Genomic DNA, 17,255 nt, shown 5'->3' with positions numbered 1-17,255 from the left:
AAAATGCGAACACAACTATAAAAGCATGCTGTATTATGCATAATATTTGCAACAACAGAAACGATAACATCAATTAGTATTGGATTCAGCAATCAGAGATCTAATGTAAAAGGCAGCAGACTCAAAGACGAGTTTACGTAGGAGATTCAAACAACAGTGGAATGGCTATAAGAAATACATTAATGATGACTTCATCATCCACTAACTCTACAATAGCCATATTCGCGTAGGACAATTCTTATATGAGTCGTTACCGACAATGTGAATATGGATGAAATCCGATGATAATCCCGTCCCTTAAAAACTAGTAAAAGCGCGATAATCAATAACTAAATACGCCAGACATTAAATTTTATCCCCAAGATGGTCTGAGAGGGCTTTATACGAGCCGGTGTCAAAATCTCATAATGGCCGTAGCCCAATCCAATTTTAGGTAAAATCGCATATCTGCTCGATCGATTTCAACCATATTCCCAGATAACACAATTTTATATTTCATTTTATTCCTTCACTTTCTAGTACACAAATCAAGATTTTGGAGTATACCACCCTATTTCCAGAAGTTATCCAAATACGGCCAAAACTGTTCAAGCCCCTAGATACCGAACATGTAGATCCCAGTACTTACATGTAGTTGACCTTTGACCGAAAATATCGGTCAACGTGTGAGATATACAATTGAAAGGCATAGGGAATCCATTCCTCATAGTAGTATGACACAAACACGGGTCAACACTTCCCTTAGCTCCGCTATACCTAATACAGTATATATCGGTTATATGATGAATGCTTTCATGCAAATTTTGTTCAAAATTTTCATATTTCATAACATTATGTAAGGTTTTATTATGTGAATTCAACCTCATTGAATGCACGTATTAATATTTTTTAGCCAATTGCTATTTGAAATCGACGATGAGGTGATGTGTGTCAATTCTATTTTAACAGGTCTTTTACAAGATTTAGCACATGGTGAATAACTGGACAGTTGTTGGTTTTCCAGGCCTAAAGACACACTGATAAGCTCCAATCAGTTTCTTGACGGTGGGCTTTAGTCTTTCACACAATGTACTCGATAGAACCTTATATGCGATGTTGAGAAGGCTTATTCCATGGTATTTGGCGCAAGTTGTGGGGTCTTCGTTTTTGTAAATTGAACAGACCGCACTTAAATTACAATCGTCGGGCATGATTTCGTCCGACAATATTTTACAAAAAAGCTGATGCATAAGCCTTATCAGTTCTACACCGCCGTATTTGAATAGCTTGGCTGCCAATCCATCGGCCCGCGCCGCTTTGTTGTTCTTCATACCGGTAATTACCGTTCGAACTTCTTCAAGGTCGGGCAATGGAACGTCCGCTCCATCGTCATTGATTGGGGATTCGGGTCCACGGCAAGTAAATGTGGTTTGATTCATAAGCTGTAAACGATTAGTGTATGGAGGTAGCCTTAACCTAAAACCCCATCCGAAATGCCCTGAGGCTAAAGGAAATTCTTTTAGAACGGACTCGAACTTGGCAGAATGAATTCGGTAACTAAGGTTGTATACGACAAAGCCATATTCCAATATAGGTCTAACTAAAGTTGTAAAAAGTGGTTTAGTAACATACGGCTCTTTAAATTCTTCAGATTACGTTTAACAAAACTGAGAACAACTTTTCCTTTCAATACTATGGTATCGAAATTAAGATTAAAATTAAGTTTAGGGTTCACATAACCCCCTAATTAACAGAGTTGAAAACCTGCTCTAATATACATGTAATGTGGCAAGCAGCAACCAACTTCACATCTCAGGAAGTAGCGACAATTGGTGATTACAGTTGGCAAAAGACCGTTGGAGAACACAGTTGGTGAATACAGTTAGCGAAGAAGTTGAAGCAGAAAAAAATTTCAATTAAAGTTGATCGAAATGGAGAAAACAGCGGAAAAAGTCGAAATTCAGAACTCGAACGTGTGTGGTAGTGGAATAAATTCAAGCGATCTGGTAGAGTTATTAAAAATGCTAAACTCAGGCAAAAACGTGTCAGTCGACCAATTTGAAAAAATTGTTCCAGAATACGATGGCGTGACAATTCCAATTGGAAAGTGGTTGGAAAATTTCAACGAGAATGCTGACGCATATGAGCTTATCGAAAAGCAAAAATATGTAAATGCAAGAAATAAAATGAGAGGAACGGCAAAACTGTTTCTAGAAACAGTGAGTGTTTCGAACTTCGATTCTTTGTGCGAAGCGCTCAAAGAGGAATTCGAGATAAAGTTCAACAGTGCTGACGTACATCAGATATTAATGCAAAGGCAAAAGAAGAAGGTTGAGAACTTTTACGAATATATTCTGCAAATGAGGAAGCTGGCAGCACTGGGGTCGATAGAAGACGAAGTAGTTATTCGCTACATTGTGGACGGAATAAAAGTACGTGGCGATCTGAAATATCCATTGTATAGTTCTAAAACATTTAAAGAACTAAAAGAGCGTTTCTGGATTATACAGCAAATGAGTTACAAGCAGAGCAGCAGCAGCCCAGTACAAAAGCGAAACTACTCGAAGCTTGCGCAAAATGTTAAAGACGATGAGGGCGAAAATCGCGCAGTAAGTAGACATTGTTTCAATTGTGGGTCATCTACACACATACGTGCAGAAGAAGGCGTGGTTTTGAACCGATTTCACCCATATTGCGTACATGTCATCAGGGTGTTAAGAAAATATTATATGTGACATGGTCTACGGAAAGGGGGTTTAGGTGTAAAAAAAAGGAGAAAAATTAATGAGATAACGAGAAACTGACGATTATTTTTAGCAACTTTTCCCAGAAATTTAGTTTCCGCACGTTAGCTCCCTTTTCGTAGACCAGGTCACATATACCGAATTTCATTGAAATCGGTGGAGTAGTTCCTGAGATATGGTTTTTGGTCCATAAATGGGCGACGCCACGCCCATTTTCAATTCTTAAAAAAGGCTTGGGTGCAGCTTCCTTCTGCCATTTCTTCCGTAAAATTTAGTGTCTCTGACGTTTTTTGTTAGTCGGTTAACGCACTTTTAGTGATTTTCAACATAACCTTTGTATGGGAGGTGGGCGTGGTTATTATCCGATTTCTTCCATTTTTAAACTGTATATGGAAATGTCTGAAGGAAACGACTCTATAGAGTTTGGTTGACATAGCTATAGTAGTTTCCGAGATATGTACAAAAAACATAGTAGGGGGCGACTCCCACTTTTCCAAAAAAATTACGTCCAAATATGCCCCTCCCTAATGCGATTTTTTGTGCCAAATTTCACTTTAATATCTTTATTTATGGCTTAGTTATGACACTTTATAGGATTTCGGTTATCGCCATTTTGTAGGCGTGGCAGTGGGCCGATTTTGCCCATCTTCGAACTTAACCTTCTTATGGAGCCAAGAAATACGTGCTCATCATGATATCTCAATTTTTATTCAAGTTACAGTTTGCACGGACGGACGGACAGACAGATATCCGGATTTCAACTCTACTCGTCACCCTGTTCACTTTGGTATATATAACCCTATATCTGACTCTTTTAGTTTTAGGACTTACAAACAACAGTTATGTGAACAAAACTATAATACTCTCCTTAGCAACTTTGTTACGAGAGTATAAAAATTTTGGCAATCATAGCCTACAAAAAAGTTGTGCGAAATTGTATGGTTTGGAAAATATTGCGTTTCCCTGTTCCAATCATCGACGAATTGTTAGAGAAGATGCAATCAGCGAAATTCTTTACTGTTATGGATCTCAAAAACGGGTTCTTTCACGTGCCGATTGAAAAAAATAGTCAAAAATATAGAGCATTTGTAACTAGAGAAGGTTTATTTGAATTTACTAAGGCACCGTTTGGATTTTGTAACTCGCCAGCAGTGTTCATGCGGTACGTAAACTATATTTTTCGGCAGATGATAAACGACGGTATCATGGAGTTATATGTAGACGATATTGTTGTGATCGGACAGACAGCAGACGAATGTTTGAAGAATGTAAAAATGGTTCTGCAGAAGGCGCAACGTTTCGGTTTAGAAATAAAATGGTCCAAATCCAAGTTTCTAAAAGAGAAAATTAGTTTTTTGGGTCATGAAATTCGTAATGGTAGTGTATGGAGTTCAAGCTTTCTTAGGTTTGACGGGATATTTTAGGATGTTTGTTCAATATTATGCCATCATAGCTAGGCCATTAACACAGTTACTGAAGAAAGAAGCAGAATTTCAGATTGGTTCATCGCAGCAACAAGCAATATTTGATTTGAAGTCAGCTCTTACGCAAGAGCTTGTTTTAAAAATTTTTAAGCAGAATGGTAAAACTCAAATTCATGCAGATGCGTCGAGGTATGGGTTTGGTGTACAAGAGCATGAAGGGAAGTGGTATCCCGTATTTTATTGGAGTCGAAAAACCTCACCTCAAGAAGAAAGGTTACATAGCTACATTCTCGAAGTCAAAGCTGCGTACTTGGCCACGAAAAGGTTGCGTCACTATGTATCTACAAGATTTCCACTTTAATATTGAACATCGATCAGGAGAGAGAATGAAGCACGTTGACAGCTTAAGTAGGTATCCGGTTATGGTTGTTACATCGCAGATACAATTACAAATTCGACAGGCGCAACAAAATGATGAGCATCAAAAAGCGATAACTGCAATTCTCGACGATAAACCATACGCGAATTACGTCATAAAAAACGGAGTGTTATATAAACAATGGAAGGGTCAAGAGCTATTGGTAGTACCGAGAAATATGGAGAAAGAAATTATACGTAACGTACACAATTTTGGTCATATAAACTCGCAGAAGACGATGCATGCGATCCAACAAGACTTTTTCATAGCACATTTAGAAAAAAAGGAAGCAGCACATATCAAACTGCGTTGAGTGCATAGTACACAATCGCAAAGCAGGAAGGAGGGAGAATTTTTGCATTGCATAGATAAGGGTGACTACCCACTGGCAACTATCCATGTCGATCATTTGGGTATCTTAGATTCTACGTCGAAGAACTATAAGTATATTTTCGCAATAGTTGATGGTTTTTCTAAATTCGTTTGGCTATTTCCGACCAAAACAACGGACACTCAAGAGGTAATAAAGCATTTGAGTACATGGGTCACCATTTTTGGAAACCCGCAACGTATTATCAGCGATAAAGGCGCAGCATTTCTATCGAATTTATTTAAAGAATTTTGTAACGAAAATAAAATTGAACAAAAAAAGTAACAACAGGCGTTCCTAGAGGCAATGGACAAATCGAAAGAGTCAATAGAGTAATCCTTTCTATGTTGTCTAAGTTGTCGGCTAATGATCCAGTGAAGTGGTACCAGTATGCAGCTATGGTACAAAAAGCTATAAACGCGCACGTTCACTTGTCAACAAAATTTACACCCTACGAAATTATGTTTGGAGTAAAGATGAAAAGTGAAATGTCTAGTTACATTATAAAACTACTCCAAGAAGAATTGTTGGAGGTATTCCAAGAAGATCGTCGCACAATGAGAGAAGAATGCAGAGCAAATATTCAGAAAGCTCAAGAAGAAATTTAATGGACCTTATAGAGTCATTGAAATCAAACGTAATGGGAGATATGCTGTCGAAAAAGCAGCAGATTTTATGAGACTCAAGGTAACATCCACTAGTGTTGATAACATGAAGCTTTGGCCACATTTCAAGGTTGACGAAGATTTGTCATCTGAGACAAATGACAAGCAGGATGACCGAATGTAATGTTGGCAACACCCTGCGTGATGCTGGCAAGCAGCAACCAACTTCACGTCTCAAGAAGTAGCGACAATTGGCGATTACAGTTGGCAAAAGACCGTTGGAGAACACAGTCATGGATAATATGATACGAGACTCTTTGATTCAAGAGAGAGCTGTCAAAACTCGCACTTTTTATAACATTTGTCAATGATGCCACTGCTGAAAAACATTATATTGAGTATGTAATAAATTATACAAAACACTAAATAAAACACTTTGTAAATGCATACATATATAAAAGCTAAAATGCAAAATCATTAATAAATTTACATAAACATTTATTTTGCCAAAATATGTTTGCACAGTTCAATGAAATTTCATTTCACACTAATATCGTCAAGTAATTATTGCGCTTTACTTCTAGCATCCCGCCTTTTCTGAAATCAACTGTCAAAAATTCCCTGATCTCCTTGGCTGTCAAATAATCAGGGAACGCGTTTGAGGGAAAAATGAGAGCCAATGTGAGAGTCTCGTATCATATTATCCATGACACAGTTGGTGAATACACTTAGCGAAGAAGTTGGCAAACGCAGCTGATCATATATTTTTCAATTCATTCATTCATTCATTTTTCATTTAATTGTAACTTAGTTATAAACAACATTTTTTAATAAACATTATAATCACTTTTTACATACATACAGTGAGTTCAAAAAGTAAAAAAATACTGCATTGCAGCTGCTCATTAGAAAAATAAACATTGAAATGAAATTTTTTTTACGAGAAGTAAAGTATATTTAATTAAAAACTAATTTTTTAACAGCACTTCATTCAATAATTTCTGGTGGTTATAATACATATAAAGTAATATTATTCAACCAAAATTTTGAAATAGCCAATATGTTTAGGGCCATTGTCTTGAATGTATAACAAATCACCGGGTTCACATCCAAAAATTTCGAAACTAGGGATAAGTGAATCTTCTAGAATGCCATACCACCCACACCATAAGTGAACCTCCTCCGAATTTAAGTGTGCGCAGCATATTCCTATCGGTGAGACCGCATCGCTTGTCACACCATGTCCAAATGCGTCCATCTGAATTAATACGATTAATTTTCGTTTCGTCAGACCAAATTACTAGTTTCAACTGTTCGCTTGTCCAGTTTTTGTGTTCTTTCGCAAATTTCATCCTACTTCTTTGTTTTTCACTGACATGAACGGTTTTTTAATCAATTTAATTTCGAATGGTATTATTGCATACTCTAGTGCCTAAAGACGAGAATAACACTTTGTTAGCCTCCACTGAGTTTTTCTGTTTCAGGAGTGAGCTTTGTTAGGAGTGTTAATTTGATTTTGTTATACTCTCGCAACAAAGTTGCTAAGGAGAGTATTATTGTTTTGTTGACATGACGCTTTTTTGTAAGTCCTAACACTAAAAGAGTCAGATATAGGGTTATATATACCAAAGTGATCAGAGTGACGAGTAGAGTTGAAATCCGGATGTCTGTCTGTCCGTCCGTCCGTGCAAGCTGTAACTTGAGTAAAAATTGAGATATCATGATGAAACTTGGTACACGTATTTCTTGGCTCCATAAGAAAGTTAAGTTCGATATGGGCAAAATCGGCCCACAAAATGGCGGAAACCGAAAACCTATAAAGTGTCATAACTAAGCCAAAAATAAAGATATTAAAGTAAAATTTGGCACAAAGGATCGCATTAGGGATGGGCATATTTGGACATAATTTTTTTGGAAAAGTGGGAGTGGCCCCACCCCCTACTATGTTTTTTGTACATATCTCGGAAACTACTATAGCTATGTCAACCAAACTCCATAGAGTCGTTTCTTTCAGGCATTTCCATATACAGTTCAAAAATGGAAGAAATCGGATAATAACTACGCCCACCTCCCATACAAAGGTTAGGTTGAAAATCACTAAAAGTGCGTTAACCGACTAACAAAAAACGTCAGAAACACTAAATTTTACGGAAGAAATGGCAGAAGGAAGCTGCACCCAGGCCTTTTTTAAAAATTGAAAATAGGCTTGGCGTCGCCCACTTATGGACCAAAAACCATATCTCAGGAACTACTCTACCGATTTCAACGAAATTCGGTATATAATATTTTCTTAACACCCTGATGACATGTACGAAATATGGGTGAAATCGGTTCACAACCACGCCTTCTTCCAATATAACGTTATTTTGAATTCCATCTGATACCTTCTCTGTATAATATATACATTAGGAACCAATGATGATAGCGGAAAAAAACTTTACACAAATACGGTATTTAAAAAATATGTAAATGACGGATAATGAAATCTCGATTATCACTTTATCATGCGAGAGTATAAAATGTTCGGTGACACCCGAACTTAGCCCTTCCTTACTTGTTTTATTTTACTGATGACACCAATTGAAATTTTTTGTTTTTGTGCAATCGCTCTAGCTGAAAGCCCCTGATGCAAGTCCGAACATACAGCTTTTCGCAAATTGAGGTTAATCTTATTAGTCATGTGTGAAAATTGATCAGGTTTGATAAATGACCAATTTTTAGAACTTTAATTTTTGTTACAAAATATCGCATCAGCTCAGAAAGAATTCCGTGCACTAACACATTTGAACGGTATTTATTCAAATTTAAACAAACATGGAAATCAATCGTAGTGGGCTTTGAAAACTAGAATGTCGATGCCAAATAACAGCAATAAATATTTCTTGAAGTGTTACCATATTTGAATGAAATTCAATGAGAAAAGTAAAATGGGCATTACGTGAACACTTTTTGAGTTTTTTATTTATTAAGACTAAAATTAAGTTAAGGGTTCACAGTAGCTCCCAAATTAACAAAGTTAAAAAACTTGTTCTAGTATATAGTCTTTTATTACATAAGGAGAGGGGTGCTCAAATCTAATAGAAAATAATGCCGACGCAGTTCAGAATATTCAAAAACTTATTCCTTGTTCTTCTTTCTTACGTAAAAAAATCGGTACGTTTTTTTAACTTTTCGTTGGGTTGTTTAATGATTGTGGATCAGGTCATCGATGATACCTCACTGCATGGTGTATGTATATCGATTTTGAAAGTTAGCAGTTCATTAGGTGAGGGACTGAACGCAATGCGGGCGCCTTAAAATTGTAAAATTATTTTTTCATAAATCGATGATGTTTTGTGAATTCATAGGAAAATGTTCGTGTTATATTGTAAATATTTTTTATGGTCAATTTGATTAAAGAATTGTATTTACATCATTTTTTGTTAAACAGAGATTTCAGATTTTGAAAAATAAACTAAGAATTTTAAAATTATGAATAAAATCTTACCATTTTTTGCTAATAGTAGTATATTGTATATATGAAAATAAAAATTGAGCTCCGCCACTGGAGCTAAGTGTACGTTTCTCTCGCTGGCAAATATAAGACGTACAATAATTATCCTTTATTAAATTGTTTATAGGTGTACGCAAACAAAACAAATTTGATGCTCTTTTTCAAACTGCGCACATGACTATTTTTTTAAATAAATGCTCGTTTTGTTTTCCGACTTTCCATTTTTTAAGTAATTTTTACTGAATATTTTAAGAGTTTTTTGTGTATAAGCTTCACTCTAATACCCGTGACAGACATGTAGTAAAAATACCATTGTAAAGATCTCATGGTATTCTGTTTACCACTTTGATGGCACACATGGCAATGAAGTAAACTCTAGTATTTGAGTATTTTCATTGGCATTAAATATTTCTAAAATTTTAAGTAATACAAATATACGAGCAATGAAGAAAATAAGTTTTATTCTTGCAAACAATGTAAAAATTATGTATTGTCTACATAAAAAACAGAAGTGGGTAAAGTGTGCATTAGAAGCTCATCATAAAACAAGGCGGTACATCATCCTGGCATTCCGGTAAAAAATATATAGAAAATATAGACGGTTCTCGACATGTGTAAGTCATACAATATTTGGTTGATCGATTGAAGAATTTACAGACAACGGACACCCGTTGACGTAATGCTATTTCGTTGGAAAACCGAATTATTGGGCTTTATTCATTCGCTTCATCAGCAGAGTACAGAACATTTGCAAGCTCATTTGGAATTGGTAGAACAACAGTAAGAGAAATAGTTCTTGAGGTGTGTAGGGAAATTTATACTATTTTCCAAGAAACAATGTTGGACTCGTATCCACCAACACAAGCTAAAATCGAAGACATTTTTAATGGGTTTGGAATATTGGGTCTCAATGCTATGGAGCGATTGATTGATGTCACGTTGAAATGAAACTTCCAAATTGTAAAGCTTCAGATTATTTCAACTATAAAGGATGGTATTTAACAATTCTCTTTGCTGTAACGATCCTTCCATTTTTAAATACTTGACTTATCACATGAATAATGAACTATTTGAAAGACATTCCAAATTCATTGAAGTCGTAAATGTACCGATCTTACGTATTGCGGATTCAGCGTTTAAAATTTCGCCATACGTAATGAAACCGGTTCCGTTTTCAGTTGACTAAATAGAAGGTGAAAAAATATCTATAATAACAAAAAATTATCTTCTTGCCGCCGTGTTTTTGAAAACGCATTCGGTCAACTGAAAGCGCGATTTCCCGAAATTGGGAAAGGTTTACAATTTAACATAAAAAATGCGAACACAACTATAAAAGCATGATGTATTACGCATAATATTTGCAACAACAGTAACGATAACATCAATTAGTGTTGGATTCAGCAATCAGAGATCTAATGTACAAGGCAGCAGACTCAAAGACGAGTTTACGTAGGAGATTCAAACAACAGTGGAATGGCTATAAGAAATACATTAATGACTAATTTTTTTACCCGTTAGTATAATCGTATAAATAATTTGCAATTGCAAATGGGCGAGCATATTTTTGCTTTTACACTAACAAAATATACAGCGATGCAGCTGCTACACCCATGCAAAGAAGCAACACTAAAACTCATTGTGTTATTTGGAACACTGGTTTGCAAATTATCAGCTGTTGTCAAAAATAAAAGGAAACAAAGAAAAGAAATGGAGCCAACAGGTTTAAACAGAAAAAGAATTAAACGTGAAAAACCAAACAAAAAGTGGATCGAAAAAGAAATCCAGAGTATACTGGATTTCTTGCAGGAAGCTCCAGAAGTAGAGGTAAGTGATTTAAGTGATTAACTTCAATAATTTATTTAAATAATTTTGATTTTAATAGGCACCAACAGCTCAAATTTTTTTTAAAAAGCTCATTGAGAGCACAAAAATAGACGCCACGTGGGATCTAATACGGTGGAAAGTGCGGCACCTGAAGGCTTCATACAAAAAGGCAAGCGATTGGCGAATGTCAACAGGAGCAGGCCTTCTTGGGTCTGATGCCGGGACGGCGAGTATTGAAGGTAAGAGCAATGAATGCGACAAAATTTTGTCTAATGTTTTTATTTCAGGCAAAGTGTTGCCGATGTGCCCACACTTTAATCAGCTTAAATATATTTTTGGGAAAAAAAGACACAAGTGAATTACCTTTTGAAGTGGTTGATAGTGGCATTACGTCCATAATGAATGATAGCGCGGCCAGCCAAATACTGGAAATCACTTTTCCTGATGTCGCCGAAGAAATTGCGTCTCCAAGTGAAGTAATTGTTCCTGAGAAAGCAAAAGATTTCGAGGAAAAAATGAAAAAACATTTTTCTCTATGCTGCGCTTTCTCCCGACGAACCCACTCGAAACAGTATGATTGCTAATTGCAATTCGACAGAAAATTGCTTACATGAGTGCGCTTTGTTGAATTCCTCATCGTTTTTTATTAAATAAATCAGCATATTATATTGGTCTCTATCTACTCTTAACATTTGGCGGAATTGGTTTTCGTCTAGTGTTGTCAAAATATTATTGCGCCAAATGTCTGACTTAGGTATTGTGCTATGAACTCCTCGCCAACATTCCATAACAACAGATATATTGTCAGCCAATTCATCTAACACTGCATCCACTGCGTCATCATCACTTTCGATTTTTGGAAGAAAATTATTATTAACTGAAATTCTGCATAAAAATATTTCTTAACTTCAATGTCCATAATTTCCTCAGCAGCTTCATCAATTAAAGCGTTAGCTAATTCTTCTCTAAAACTTTTTTCGGCATATTTTCTAATTTGTGCGAAAATTTTGTTTACAAACAATGTTTTTCTTCACCGATCAGCTGTGAATTAATGGTATTTGCAAGGGTTACACAGAAATCACAAAAAAGACGTTCACTGTTGATGGTAAATATTTGCAATTGCATAATTTTCTGAATTGCCCTAATATTTTTACACTCTTGCAACCAGTTGCTGCAGAGTATTATAGTTTTGTTCACCTAACGGTTTTATGTATCAACTGAAACTAAGCGAGATATGTATATATAGATATAAATGATCAGCAGGACGAGAAAAGTTGAAATCCGGTTGACTGTCTGTCTGTCCATCCGTTTGTTCGTCCGTGCAAGCAGTAACATTAACCGAAAACATATAAAGTGCCATAAATAAGCACTAAATTAAGATATAAAGCTGTAATTTGATACAGAGAATCGTAGTAGCGAAGGGCACCTGTGGCCAAAAATTTTTGAAAAAGCGGGCGGGTCCGCCCTCTCACAAGTTTAATGTACATATCTCCTAAACCACTAACGCTACAACAACCAAATTTGCTGAGTACAAATCTTATAAGAACCTATACCAACGGTACGAAAATGGATGAAATCGAAAGATAGCCCCCCTCTTCCCCATTATCAAAATCCACTAAAATCCCGACAAATCAATAACTAAACACGCCAGAGACATTAAATTTTCCCACAGAGATGGTATGAGAAAGCTTCATGGAAGCTGGTGTGAAAATTAGACGATAGGCACCACTCACTTTTTGGGGAAATCACATATCTTAGAACCCGAAATACCGATTTCGACAAAGCACTTAGCATTCTTCTTATATTCTTATGTCACATTGTCATAAAACGAAATCGGACAATAACCACCCTTACTTCCCAATAGCACAATTTTAAATTCCAATTTATTCCTTCAGTTTCCAGTACACAAATCAAGAAGCGATTAATTTAACGGTATAAAACTTTGCACGAATAATGCTTTTAGTGTGTGCCCTTTTTGATCAAAATAGCTTAAATCCAATAAAAACTTGTCAAGCCACTAGGTACCGAATATTTGGATCCCAGTACCTATAAATAGTTGACTTTTGATAGGAAATATCGGTCAATGTGTGAGATTTATAACGGAATTTAAAGGATAATTCTTCTCTTATAATGGCATGTCTGTATGTTAAAAATTGGTTGAATCGGACCAATACTTTCCCTTAGCTCCAATATACATCATATAAAGATTTTCGAACTTCCGGGCGACTTTGTACCTCTTATATCGACTAATATTGAGATTATCCAAATGAAAATAAGAAGGCGTATTTTACTCATAACAGTGTTCTTTGTGCCTAAAATATATAAATTTGAGCGAAAACTTGGCCTAGCACCAATTTATCTAATATCATGATTTTCGAACATCCGTCTGACTTTACTCTATATGATTGGTTTTATCCCTTAAAGTATTTCTTTGGCTGTGATTATTGCAAGTTGCAATTTTCGGTTGCACTCGAACTTATATACTTGTTATATATTTATTAACGCATTCTTGTATTTCTGGAATTAATACTTGTCGATGTTCATCAGCCTGTATTTCAGCGAACTCACTACCCGATGTTTTGCTAATGGAGTGTTCACTGAACTATACCTCCATTGCATAAGATTCAGAATCATTTAAAGATTGTTCACAGTTCGGCTCTAAAAAACGAATGATAATAATAAATACGTATTTTTAAATAATGAATTACATACCGTAAATTAAACTCTCGGACACTACTTCAAATAAAATGTTTGATTTAAAACTGCCCAAATCCCTATGTACCTCATTGTAGAACTCCCACTATAAAGGAGATCCGGCACTACTACCAATTTTAGGTTTTTCTTGCTCACAAATTTTTAAGATTAGAGTTTTCTTATTACTTTCAATTTTTTTATACTCTTGCAACCAGTTGCTACAGAGTATTATAGTTTTGTTCACTTAACGGTTGTACGTATCACCTAAAGTTAATTGAGATAGTTGTAGGGTTATATATATATATATATATATATATATATGTATATACATATATAATGGGTTGTCAAAAAAGTCTTGCGGTATTTTTATTGAATTTTTTTTTATTTTTATTGAAATTGAAATAAATTTTTGATGACTCATGCCCAGCTCTTGACCGATGCTACGGCTGCTACTATGATGGTCTCTTTCGACCAATTCAGCGATTTTATTGGAATTTTCGACGACAGGCCTTCTGTAGCGTGGCGCATCTTCGACCACCTCTACACCAGAACGAAAACGTTGAAACCATCTTTGTGCGGTGGAAATGGAAACTGTATCGGGTCCATAAACTGCACAAATTTTATTGGCGGCTTGAGATGCATTTTTGCCTTTATCGTAGTAGTACTGTAAAATATGCCGTATTTTCTCTTTATTTTGCTCCATGTTTGCGACGCTATAACTCACGAACGACTTAAAAGAAACAAAAATCAATCAAACACGTGTTAGCGCTTTCCAAAAAGGTATAGCATGACCCGATGCCACGAATAAAACTAGAACTACGCGCTTTCAGCACCAACTAGCGAAAATACCGCAAGACTTTTTTGACAACCAATATTAATGATCAGGGTGGCGAGAAAAGTTAAAATCCGGTTGATGTCTGTCTGTCCATCCGTCCGTGCAAGCGGTAACTTGAGTAAAAATTCAGATATCTTGATGAAACTTGGTATGCAGGATTCTTAGTACAAAAAAAGTTCGAGTTCGTAGATGGGCGTAATCGGACCACGTGGCACCGTCTACTTTTTGGTGAAATCCCATATCTGGGGACCGGACCCACCGATTTCGTCAAAATTTGGTACGTGGTACTTTTTTTCATATTTCTATGTCACGTTGAGCGAAATCGGACAATAACTACGCCTACTTCACATATAGCACAATTTTAAATTCCATTAGATCTTTTACTTTCCAGTACACAAATCAAAAAGCTACTAGTATAAGGAGGTTAAACTTTGCAGGATTAATGCCTTTAGTGTATGCCACCTTATGATCAAAAAATTTTCAAATCCAACAAAAACTATTGAAGCCTCTAGGTACCGGATATTAGGAACCTATTACCTATGGTTGACTTTTGTTCGAAAATATCGGTCGATGTCTGAGATATTTAATTGAAATTCAGGAATAGTACTTCTCTGACAATGATATGTCTAAATGTTAAAAATGGCTTGAATCATGTCAATACATCTTTAGCTCCCATATACCTAATATAAAGATTTTCCAACTTCCAGGGGACTTTATTTATAAAAAGCGTATTTTACTAATAAGTGTATATTTGTGCCTAAAATGAATAAATTTGAGCGAAAACTTGACTTACCCTCCATATAACTAATATCAGTATTTTCGAACATCCGGCTGACTTTACTCTATATAAGTAATTTTTTAGTAAGTGACATATTAATAGTATGTGGCATTGCGAAAAATAGATAAAATCTGGTCGATACTACCCCAACTGCCATATACTACATATAATGGCTATCTTTTTTCTAACAAAACTTTTATGTCTGACAGTATAGGAGTTATATACATATGTATAGTATACGTATGTATAAAATCGCTTGGACTTCGATCCTCAAAATGACGTTTTACACCATAAAGTATTTCCCTAGCTTTGATTTTTGTAAGTTTCAACTTAGTCCTTCCTTACTTGTTTTTTAGCTGTGTTTATTGAAATACCACAATGAAGCTTCATAGTATTGTTACCAGCAAAATACCCAGCAAGAAGACTATACGTTATATAATGCCATAAACCTGCCGTATAACTATGGATATAATGCGTGAAAAATTCGAATGGTTTACATCAGTTTGTACAGAGGCATGGGAAGATTCTATCGCATACTTTGAATACGTGTGAGTTGTCTATCCTTTTTCTTTGCATACAAATTTACCATCACTTTGTCATATGCTCGTCTCTTTTTAAACGATGGTAGGATGGTATAGTAGTTTGATGGTAAAGTAGTATGGTATACTTATCCTTTTATCCTACTCCATATAAAATAAAACAAATACAGGTTATTTTTATTATTCATTGCATCCGTACATATAATATATGTATATATATTACATATAGTACATATTTAAATAAATCAAAATAAAAAAAAATAAAAATAATTGCATCCATTGCATCCATACATTATTTAAAAATTGCACCTACTTTGGTTGTTGTTGTTCCGACCTGGAATTATGAAACATTAATTATTACTAAAATTTTGGAAAATAAATAACTTACCGTTTATTTAAAGATAATTTGTTTTGGCGGTACCTATTGTGGCTAAGGTCCACCACTCTTCTTAATGCCCGTTCAAAACCTGGCAGTCCTTCCATTACAAATACATCTACACAAAAATAGGAAAAAATTTTATAATATAATATAAGTGATTTATATAATAAATACTTGCCTAAATTTTGTCGCTGTCAAAGTGTATAGCTGATTCCAATATTTTTAATTCTTTTTTTTTTAACTAACGATTAAAGATGCGCAAGCACGTTTATTCACTTCACAAGTTTTCACACAAATGTGAGAAATGCACACTTTGTTATATACTGATTACTTCTACTGATTACTTCTACTGATACTGATTATTTCTTACATCAAACGCCTACAATGCATATCTGCATATAGCACAACCATTCTTGTAGCACAACTGTGGAGGGAGGGAGTACGAAATGTATTCCCAACATGTGACCTGTTTTCACATTCACGTAAATTTTTATTTTTTTTTTTAAGATTTGCTTATGTGTTGGTGAATACGTTAGCGAAGTTTTGCTGGGTACTACACTGCTCAAATGGTATGTATATGGTATTTGTATATGTATGTCACGGGTATAAAATATGCTACTATTGTAACCAGGAAAATAACATAGTAGTAAAGTGCTAGTATTTGGAGACATACATATATCTGGTATTCGTTTGTGGTATGGTATTGTTATTACATGCCTATCACAGGAATAATGGGCTAAGTTCGATTGGATTCCAATATTTCATACTCTCGCAATTTGCAAAGATAGATGGCGACTTTAACGCCAGGGTGGGCAAAGAAGGTATCTTTGGCACTACGGTCGGTAAATTCAGCCTCCACGATGAAACATCCCCAAATGGGTTGAGGCTGATCGACTTCGCCGGGGCCCGAAATATGGTTATCTGTGGTACTAGATTCCAGCATAAGAAGATTCATCAAGCTACCTGGCTGTCTCCGGATCGAAAAACTACCAACCAGATCGATCATGTTGTGATAGACGGAAGACAAGTCTCCAGTATTTTAGATGTGCGTGCGCTCCGAGGTCCTAACATCGACTCGGACCACTATCTTGTTGCAGCTAAGATTCGCACCCGCCTCTGTGCAGCAAACAACGCACGCCAACAAACACAAGGAAGGTTCGACGTCGAGAAGCT

The sequence above is a fragment of the Bactrocera tryoni genome, unplaced genomic scaffold (assembly GCF_016617805.1).
Source record: "Bactrocera tryoni isolate S06 unplaced genomic scaffold, CSIRO_BtryS06_freeze2 scaffold_25, whole genome shotgun sequence".
Classification (NCBI taxonomy): domain Eukaryota; kingdom Metazoa; phylum Arthropoda; class Insecta; order Diptera; family Tephritidae; genus Bactrocera; species Bactrocera tryoni.
Note: the sequence above shows the minus strand (reverse complement) of the source record.